At 44.3% G+C, this 11,095-nt stretch overlaps 1 pseudogene; it reads left to right on the plus strand.

Annotated features, from left to right (window-relative positions):
- The first annotated feature begins 980 nt into the window (after window positions 1–980).
- Window positions 981–5,472, plus strand: LOC117426495 (zona pellucida sperm-binding protein 3-like; annotated as a pseudogene).
- The last annotated feature ends 5,623 nt before the right edge of the window (window positions 5,473–11,095 follow it).

Below are 11,095 nucleotides of genomic sequence, written 5' to 3' on the forward strand. Positions count from 1 at the left end.
ATGCTACAATATATATATATATATATATATATATATATATATATATATATATATATATATATATATATATATATATATATTAGTGATCTTGGATCTCGCAGGCAGGCGCATCACACAAAGCAAGGCAATCCACACACAAATGGAGGGCGGGCGCAAACCTGGGATCTCTCGCACTGAAGCATAGCGCCGATATCGCTGTACAAAAGAGCCGGCTCCCTTGCAAGGAGCGTATACGTCACCTACCAGCATAATACAGACATAAAACAAGCAATGAGAACTAACACACTCAGTGCACAGTCCAGGCCACGCCCCCCTGATAACGCAAGCAATGAGAACTAACACACTCAGTGCACAGTCCAGGCCACGCCCCCCTGATAACACAAGCAATGAAAACTAACACACTCAGTGCATAGTCCAGGCCACGCCCCCCTGTTTACACAAGTAATGGGAACTAACACACTCAGTGCACAGTCCAGGCCACGCCCCCCTGATTGTTTTGCAAACTCCTATTTTCAATACGTTTCATAGCTTACATGACAAAACCGAGTGTCACCAAGTAGATAATATAGAGTCCATGTAAGAAAGGTTCTTAGAAGCACCTAAAAAGGTCTCTCCACAGCGGCAAAGCAAGGTTCTAACGAGAACCTTTACTTCTAGAGTGTAGGCATCATTCAAAGAAAGGTGGAGGATCCTGCTCGCTATGTTTCGGAAAAAAAAAAAAAAAATCCATGTAGGCTATCCAGTTGAATTAATCAGAATTGTAATTGGATTATCTTTTCCAAGTCATGTAAACACAGAAAAGTGTCGTTTTCACCAAACCAATTTGCTGATTCAGTACCCGAATATGCCCAACATTCGTTTTCTAAAGACTTGATCTCATGTAACCGTAGTGAATGCGTGTCTGTGTATGATTGTTTAATTACCCAGCCAGGTTTAACACGTTAATTAATTCCGGGGAGTATAAAGGTGCTGGCTACGCGCTTATCGGTATGCAGCTGCAGTGTTTGATTCTGAACTGAAGAGTTTACAATGGGGACGCGCGGTGTTCAGACAGTGCTTTCGCTCGCTTTGATTTTACTTGTGCAGCTCCACGGAGCGTTTGGATGGATCTGGTCGGATCAGCCGGTTTATAACCCAGTGCTGTTTACCGCGCCGAGAGCGGTATTTCAGCCGATGCCCACCCCTCTCTCCGTGCAGAGAGCTGACCTGTCGCTGTTGAATTCGGTCACCCTGGACTGCAGGAAAGACGCCATGGTCGTGACGGTGAAACGGGACTTGTTTGGGATCGGCTACCTGGTGAGCAGCGCCGACTTGAGCGTGGGGTCCGCGGGCTGCTCGGCCACCTCCTCCGACAGCGTCGCCAACACGGTTTTGTTCAGCATTCAGCTCCAGGACTGCGGCAGCACTTTCCAGGTAACCCTGCGTGTCGATCGCATTTGTAACTGCGGTAACTAATAGTGAACTGATAAGTGGGTAGCCCAGCTTTCCTTATTGCTTGCACTTCACTGTGAAGGTCTCACATACAGTAGTGCGCACATTTATTACATTAACTCAAGACTTGTCATGTGTGTTCTGCTGTATATACTTGCATGCATGAACACCTCGGTCTGTGGATTTCAAGTTTTGGTCCCTAATCTTCTAGGCGCTGGTATGTGTTTGGGCAGCAGTGTGGAGTAGTGGTTAGGGCTCTGGACTCTTGACCGGAGGGTTGTGGGTTCAATTCCCAGTGGGGGGACACTGCTGTTGTACCCTTGAGCAAGGTACTTTACCTAGATTGCTCCAGTAAACACCCAACAGTATAAATGGGTAATTGTATGTAATGTGAAATAATGTATAATGTGATATCTTGTAACAATTGTAAGTCGCCCTGGATAAGGGCGTCTGCTAAGAAATAAATAATAATAATGTGACAGTGTTGGACTGCTTTGTGCATTAATTGGGCATCTTGAACAACTTCTGAAGTCATGCATTAATATTTCTGTGGTTCTTTCTCATTAAGCTAACTGCTTGTGTGGCCTATTGTCAATTTAAATTCCTAATTGACCTCTTGACACTTCTCCTCCAAGATTTTGCAGTGAGGTGCATGAAATGGGGGTTCAGTTTACTGACCGGTTGGAGCTTGTCATCCAAGTTCTGTTTCCTTGTGACATTCAAGTGTATCAAACTGCTTGAACAAGCGCTCAATTCCTTGTGTGCCTTAAAGTGTTAAAGCACAAGACCACTTCACATTTTATTTAATAATCAAGAATTGAAGGATCACTTTTCAACTTCTCTCCCTAGGTATTCCCAGACTTCCTGAGCTACACAAACCATCTCTATTACAAGCCTGCCAGCGTTGGCATCATCACCAGGGTTAATATGGCTGATATTCTCCTTGAATGCAGATACCCGAGGTACTGTACCAAGCAAACGGGGACCTGAGGGGCCGTATCTGAACTTCACACTAAATCACTTTGCTGCTGGTCACTCGTTTGTACCAGGGTTCTCAAGTCTCTGCTGCTGTAATATAAGATTTGGACTCAATTCTATTGAAGACAACATTTCTTGTATTCCTGTGTCATCTTAAATAGGATGCCAGTGATGCATGATATCACTTACAAGGATGTGGTTTTTATTTTTCAGAAGGTGGAATGTCAGCAGCAGCCCCATAAAACCAACCTGGGTGCCCTTCACTTCAACAGCCTCTACAGAGCAAATCCTGGACTTCTCCTTGCTGCTCATGAATGGTATGAAGGAAAGGGTTGGGTATGGGGGGTGTTTATTTAATGCTGGTCTGTCTCCTTGCTTCCTGTTCCAGATAACTGGAGTGGTCCCAGAGTCTCCAATGTCATCTACCTGGGTGACATCCTTCACGTTGAGGCTTCTGTTGCCGTCGACAACCACGTGCCGCTACGGCTCTACGTCGACAGCTGCATCGCGACCCTGAGCAACAACAAGGACTCTGAGCCCAGATATGCTGTCGTGGACAAGCTTGGGTGAGAACTGGAGTTACTTCAAACACACTGGCTCGTGCTGCACTCTGCTTTATCGAACCTGTTTCAATGCTGTGTGTTGGCGGTGTAACCCTCTCCTGATGCTTGTCTCCTGTCTTGCCCAGCTGCCTTATGGATAGCAAGTCTCCAGACTCCTCCTCTTCATTCACTAGACCTGTTCTGAACAAGCTGCGCTTTGACATCGCTGCTTTCAAGTTCCAGGGGGATTCCAGGAGCATGGTAAGGCTTGGCTAGACCTGGGTCCATCACTAACTTTGTCTTGTCAAAGTGTACTATAATGACCCCTGTGCTTTCCTGGTGCATTGATTTGCTGTATGGTGTGTTTAACTGCATTCCCATTGTGACTCCTTCCCCTCTTTTTCAGATCTACATGACTTGCACACTGAGAGCAGTCAATGCTGACAAACCAGCTGATGCCTCCAACAAGGCCTGCTCCTACCAGAAGCAATCCTACAGGTAAGCTCTTGCAGTGCAGGAGTGATCAGTTCCTCCTTGCTGAACAGATTTCTTAATCTGGACCCTGTCCCCTTCCACCATGCTATTGTTTGTGATTGGCTCTCGGACCGTGGTCTAGGTTAAGCACAATCCCAGATCAATCCTGATGAGCATGTGTGGGATGAACTTTACCACTGCAATCATGGCAGCCTACCTCTGTGGCCCAGTTGCAGCTGTCCTCGGCAAGTACAAGCGCTGCAAGACTCCTGATGTCTTGTGGAGTCTCGGCCTGGAATCAGAATTGCTGTTTTAGTGGTCAGAAGGGTTTTGGCTTTATTTTTCCCTCCTCCACGGTCTGCTTTTAAGAAGCAGGGTTGTTCATGTCCCTTTCCCTGCCCATGCCTCTGCTAGAACCTGTGTGAACACTTGCATTTATTGGCTTCCTACCGACCTCTTTATAGCAAGTTTGATATCCACTTGCAGAAATACTTGCTCCTCCCTATGTGCACTGGTTTGAAGGTACTGATTTTAGGGGCGGTTGTGTAGATCTCGGTGGCTCTGCACAGTCCTTGTATCCTAGCTGTCTGTGATCCTGCCCCCTCATGCCATGCCTCCCTTTTTCAGGTGGGTTTCTGAGGACGGCTCCTCTGCAGTGTGTGGGTGCTGTGACGCTGGCTCCTGCTCTGGGACACCCCGGTTCCTCACAGGCCCTCTTCCTCCTGCCGAGATCAACCAGCCCAACTGGAGCGGAAAATGGCTGCAGAAGAGAGCTGCTCCTCTTGATCCAGGTACTGTCTGAACACCCAGCCTGGGTGAGGCCTTTTCGGAGGACTGGAACTCTACCAAGCTGTATAAATACTGCAACGCTTGTACTTGGCAAATCCAATTAATTTGGTGTTAATCCTTTGCTGCCAGTGTACAATATGATGGACAAACCTGCCATTAAATGGGTATGGGAACTCTGAGGGGAGGGGGGGGCATTTGGAGTTCTAACCAATGGTTCAAAATCCTTTTGTTGCCATTGTAATATTTAATGGATGACCTTTTGCAGTAGGTCGATTGGATAGAACATTGGTGTGAGTTTAAACATATGAAGTGATTGGGTACCAGGAAGCAGCAACACCTTGTGTTCCACAGCTGCATGTGCAAATCTTGCAATGATACTCTCTATTCAATGGAAGAAAATGGGGACCAGTAACTTTCTAGTGCTAAAGCATTTCTAACCTCATTTTGCCTTCCTTTTTCAGTGGAGAGTTTGACCATGTGTGCTCCCCTTCAATGGAGTTGCATTGTGGAGTAGCTCAATCACCAGTGCATTACTTTGCTTCAATGACACTAACCTTGCCCTCCTGTCTCTTCCTTCCCCCCCCCCCCCCCCCTGTGTAGCTGGCCAGGACCCCCAAGTGCATGTAAAGGAGATCACCATCGGCCCCCTGACTGTGGTTCATGTAGTCCGAGACCATGCTGTCGTGCTCAGTAAGGAGTCCCTGTACCACCCCCTGCAGCTTGTGGAAGAAGTGCAGGGTAAGTGCCGCTCTCCATGCTACTGAGCTCTGAACCAGCTTGCTGTCAATGGAGGGTTACTCTGCTTTATCGAATCTCAAGAGTGTAACTGTTGTCTGTCCTTTAAAATGAAAGACTGTTTTTAATATGTGTCTGCTTTGTCCTCTACTGTTCCATCACTCCTGTAAGCATGTTGGACTCTGTGCTTTTAGCAGTACAGGGAAACTGCGCCTTGAATGACTTTTGCTATAGCTGGTTCAGCATTGGACCACAATATCCTCCATTCCCAATGTAAACACCTACTCCTGAGTCTTCAATGGGTGTAGCTTCCCTCCCGTGTGGTCCTGTTAACCCCTCTCTCTCCCATCTCAGACTCTGGCTCCTCTGTCCCTGTGCTGGCAGTCTCTGCTGTGGCTCTGGCTCTCTCCTGTGCTGTCCTGTTGGCTGTGTTCCTGAAGAGGCGCTCCCCGTCTAGTGACAAACTGCTCGCTGTGTCTTCCTAATGTGTTTTGAAGAATTAATAAAAGCCTTGTTGAGCTAATGGAGTTGCTCAGTGGTCTTGTGTTCAAGGGGTTTTTATCGGAGGTGTGTTGCTCAATAGCTATGCTTGGTAAAGATCCATGTCCTTTAACCCAAGGTCTCGTCTCTTGTATAGTGAGACATGCAATGTGCTTCTCCCAGGGTTAGTTTGGTTTTACAAGGGTGATGCAAGTAGTGATAGACTTGAATGCTGTAGTCCAGGATTGTGAAGTTTTACAGGTGTGTGAGGAGGTGCTGGAAGGTGGTCAGGGACTGAGCAGTCCTTATCCATGGGCCAGTTGTTCCACCGTTGAGGGGCCACGGTGAAGGAGCGAGCTCTGGCAATGGAGCGGGGGTACAGCTAATCTGCCCGTGTAGGGAGAAATAGCCTAGAGATAAGAGGCAGCAGAAACATCAAGATGGTGATAGGAGAGTACAAGAGGTTTCATGTTCTGTAACAACTTGCAATTCTAGATTGTAACCCTCCCTTGTAGCTGAACTCCTTACAACGATCCACTTCAGTTCTTGTTTCTTCCCCAGCAGGAGGGGGTAACTGAATATTCAACTGGCATATTAAATTGCACGCAGACTACAAAGTGCTGTAACTTAAATACAATACTCTATTTGTAATGTCTTTACCTGAAAACAACAATTTTAATTTATCGTATCTGAAGTAATCTCCATTCTTGGTGCTGAAAAGCAATCCTATTACTTGTCTTAAACTGCACTCTACATGTTGAGATGAAGTGGTTGCCTTGGCTTCATCCGCTGTTCAGACTTGTGATTGTGCCTTATACAGGCAGAGTGTGTTAAAGGCAGCCCTACAGACACATGTGGCCAAGGAAAATGAATCCAGCGCTGCAGTAGACTATCGCAAAGTGTTGCAGCCAAATCCAGTTTGTTTAAAAATGAAGAGACAGTCTGAGGGGTAATCAAAGTATTAAACACCAACTGTGGCTTTCACCATTCGCTTCCTTTCCTTTGATCCATAACCCCTTCAGTAACTGTGTGTAGATGTACCGTATTCTAAACCAGATAAGAATCTTATGTTTCCTTCAGTTCTAGCAGGGCAACTTGCTATACTCCATAAAGCTCACAGAAGCTGTTTGAAATATTCTAAACTGAAAAAACCTTCTTCCGGATTTGCTTTGAATGTTCCTTCATCTTCATGATGTAGTTTCTGTTAGGAAATGTACTAACCAACTGTGGGACCTCCCAGAGACAGGTGTGTGTGTGTGTGTATTATTATTTTTATTATTATTATTATTTATTTCTTAGCAGACGCCCTTATCCAGGGCGACTTACAATTGTTACAAGATATCACATTATACATTATACAGATATCACATTATTTTACATACAATTACCCATTTATACAGTTGGGTTTTTACTGGAGCAATCTAAGTAAAGTACCTTGCTCAAGGGTACAACAGCAGTGTCCCCCACTGGGGATTGAACCCACAACCCTCCGGTCCAGAGTCCAGAGCCCTAACCACTACTCCACACTGCTGCCTGTATATATAACCTGAAATCATGTGAAACACCTTAATTGCACACAGGTGGACTCCATTCAACTAATTATGTGACTTCAAAAGACAATTGGTTGCACCAGAGCTTATTTAGGTGTGTCATAGTAAAAGGGGCTGAATACTTATGCAATCAATTCTCTGTTTTGTATTTGTAATTTAGAACAATTTGTAGATCTTATTTTTCACTTTGACATAATGGACTTTTTTTGTATTGATCGGTGGCCAAAACTCCTAATTAAATCCATTTTGATTCCATGTTGTAAAAAATCCAAGAGGGGTGAATACTTTTGAGAGCCACTGTATTTATGCACTGTTTTATTATTTGTATTGTTTGTGGCGCGGATAAAAGCGCTGCGTATTTAGTTTTGTATTTTTAAAACCTCGTGAGGATGCGTGATGATCAGCTAGTGATTTATTTAGCTAGCTGACAGTCACGCATCCTTATTAAACTCATGCAGACGGAGACCATCTCCCGAGTTAATTCATTGATTAATTGTTGCTAATCGGGAGAATCACTGTACATAAACCTCCAACTCTCTACCCTCGGGGAGAGTATGGCAAGGAGAGCGGAAAAACAACTGTTAAGTGTGCTGGTTTTCACCAGCACAATACTTGTGTTTATTTGTTTGGTGTTCTGTGTCACGGGTGGTGTGACCCGAGATAACATTGACGATAATACCTATGTAGCTGACGACTACGCCACCTTGTTTTTAATAAGGCAAGGACCTTAGTAACTGAATGATAATTATACTCTCCCGTTCAGGTTCTTTTATCCCCAGGTTCCCACACACACACAATGAAACCGTATCGGATAAAACACATTTTATTGTTCTCGACAGGGTACTAAACACGGTACAAAAAAAGATCGCTAGACTAAAATCAAAAAAAGGACTACACTAGGGAATGCCAAAAACCGAACAGAAAATAAGTAAAAATCCACAGCACACTAAGGCAATCCCCTCCTGTCGGTCACTGACTCTGAGATAAACATAAAAACAAGTTCCACGTAAAACACCACAGTTACAGATGTAACACAAAGATGGGACAAAACAGAAAGAAATTGTCCGGGGGTAAATCCCATGCTCCTGGGGTCTCCCCCCTCCAACTCGCTTGGTCCGTAATCGGACTTCGTCGCTGGTAGGACAGCCGCTCTCTGCTGGACCTCTCCCGGTTGATCGACCACCACCCCGAAGAACCTGCGACCAGAAAGCGGGGTAAAGAAAAAGGGGCCGTCAGGAACTGTACCACAGGTATGTAAATTGCACCACGTCCTCAGAGTTCTGGTCACTTCCCTTCGGCCAGTCTTTCACTTTGTGTTTCCCTCTTTCCATGCTCCCTGGCGCTCGTCCCGTCCCTCCGTCCACCGCTGTCCCCGTTGCACCTGGGAAGGAGGAGTGAAGCAGGAGGAAGCGTCACGAACTGAAACACAGGAAAGTAAATCACTACTTCCACCCAGAAGCTCTGGTCACTTACCTTCAGCCAGTCTTTCACTTCGCATTTCTCTCCTCTCTCCCACATTCCTACCACACCCTCGGACCTCGCCTGATCCTCTGTGTACTGCCACCATGCCCGACCTGGAAGCTGGACTGGAAAATCTGGAGGTAAGGTAAGTAACACACTGTAGGCCTCGAATACACACAGAAGGGTGGTACGGGGCCAACCAGCGTAGGCAAGTAGTTTTATTTTTTTTCTGCAATAAAAAGACTAGGAATTTGTCCGTCTGTGTAAACGATAACACAAGTAATCCTTTCTTATTTCTTTCAGCGCGGGTAGAATTCAAAATATAACCCCTCTCCCAGATCCGTGGGGAGAAAAGTCCAGGTGTCCAAAAGCTGGGACACCAACCAATAACCTGTATCTTGTTCCAGAAACAGTCCAATAACCAAAGCAAGTGAACAAAACAAAACAGAAAAAATTAGTGTCCAAATTAAATCAACAATAAAGTAACAAAAAAAACCATGAACGTGAATCCCTTTTGTTTTTACTTTGTTTAGATAAGAAAGCTATATTGGTTATCACATATAACAGCCACAAATTACAGCCTTCCGTCCTATACTGTCCCGCACCAAAAAGATTAAAAAAAATAATTTTTCCAAACCTGTTGGATCCAATGATTGAAATTCTGGCCAGTTCCCTCAGCAGCATTCCAGCCAGAAGAAAAATAATCTTGCAAACAGTTGATTTCCCAAGATGATTCCTCCAAGGCTACGCACTTCTGCGTGCACGCACTCCTGTAGTCCAGTCCAGTCCAGTGTTCTGTTTCCTGCCTCCACATCTCTACTTCCTGTCTCAACTCCCTACCTTATATAGTCACACCTGGAGGGCCATTGGCCGTGGCACTAACCAGACGGGGCTTCCTGTTGCTAGGCAGAACAGCACCCCGTCCATGAATCAGCACAGCAAAAAAAACAGCAGGGGTTTAAGACGAGCAGATTTCACACAATTTAAAATATACAAAATAAACACCCAGGAACCCATTAAAATTTGTCACTTGTGACGCTCTGTTTAATGTTTTGTTTTTGTTTTACTATTTAATAAAAGAAGCTGAACGCCGTAGCGTTTGAGCTTTCACCCGCTACTTCCTGAGTCTGTGTTTCTGCTCTGATGTCATCACTGAAGGCATCCTGTCACACGGTTACAGACTTTCTTTACAAATTAATTGATCTGAAGTTCACAATGATGAGTAGCCAAAAAGCGAAGCACATCTGATGTAGTTTACAAATAAACTGTAGTAGCGGCTCATGTTGCCACACCTTTAGCACAGCACATTAAAGAGTAAGTAGCGGGGTCCAGAACAATGTAGCATTACACGTGCCCACGTTTTGCTACAACTGTTTAAATAATGTACCTGTAATTCTTCTTTTCATTGTTAACATCCTGGCAACTTTTAATATATCAATAACGATCCATGACGTGGTTCGGTACAGAAAAGCCAGAGCACCTGCAGTGATTTAGAGAACAGATATCAAACCCCAGTGCTCTAGAGCAGACATTTAAAAAAAAAAAAGCTTTGAAACAAACTTTAAAGTTCTAAGTGTAAAAAGTTGTCCGGATGTTAACAATGAAAAAATAAATTACAGCTACGTTATTTAACAGTTGTAGCATCACGTGGGGAGGTATAACGCTATATTTTTTGGAATCCCGCTACTTACTTTTTTCCAGAATAATAGTGCAACAATCATAGTGTGCTGCCTCTATTTGTGTTGTAAATGTATCCTTTTAAGATTAAAGACTTTAATCATGCCCCTCCTAACAGTATTAGGGATAGAGAATCCGACACAAGGGTGTGTGTATTAATAATAATTAACAAATAACAAATAATCCATACACCGATTTAATTCCTTAACAAAATGACGTGATATACAGTATCACTCCTTTAAAGAGTTAGTATTGTAACTCCTGTGTGAAGCTGACAGAAGGGGGCAGTTCAGTGCGTTCCTCAAGAGTTCTTCTCTTGTGTCCTTCTCCAGGGGTGTCTTGGGGTCTTGGAGAGAAGAAAAGAGCGCTATGACAGATGCCACTGCTGCAGATAGGGGTCTTCACACCAGCACAGCCTCCAGTGCAGCCCCACAAGCCTCAACACCGAGGAACGTCGCCGGTTCAAATCCATGAGAAGGTCCTGTGGATCGGCTGAATGCCAGTATGAGTTCTCGTGGTCTTCTTGATCATGGAACTAATAGGGCTCCCACTTTCCCTGCAATAAGGGGCAGAAAACAGTGTACAGGGTAAAAAAAAATGTTCCCCCAAGCTAAGAAAACCAGACAAAACCTACTTTATGAGGACATAGGTCATGCCCCTGTAATGTATAAACATACATTTAAAACATAAAATAATAAGGACTATATAAATGTTCTTTATTATAGTGATCCATGCCTCTCTGGAGTTTAGAATAAGAAATGTACACATTAGGGGAGCCAATAAAAATGTCTTCATAAACACTACAAACAAACGTGTGTGTGTGTATGTATAGTCTTCAAACCACTGGAGAAATAACAAAATATATCTTACTTAAAATCTTGTCTTTTGCCCAGGGAAGTTTCTATAGCTTGGAATTATTAGTCATTAATATGTCAATCAATGTAATGTCCACACAAAGATAGCAATACAGACATATGT

The sequence above is a fragment of the Acipenser ruthenus genome, chromosome 29 (genome assembly GCF_902713425.1).
Source record: "Acipenser ruthenus chromosome 29, fAciRut3.2 maternal haplotype, whole genome shotgun sequence".
NCBI classification, from domain to species: Eukaryota; Metazoa; Chordata; class Actinopteri; order Acipenseriformes; family Acipenseridae; genus Acipenser; species Acipenser ruthenus.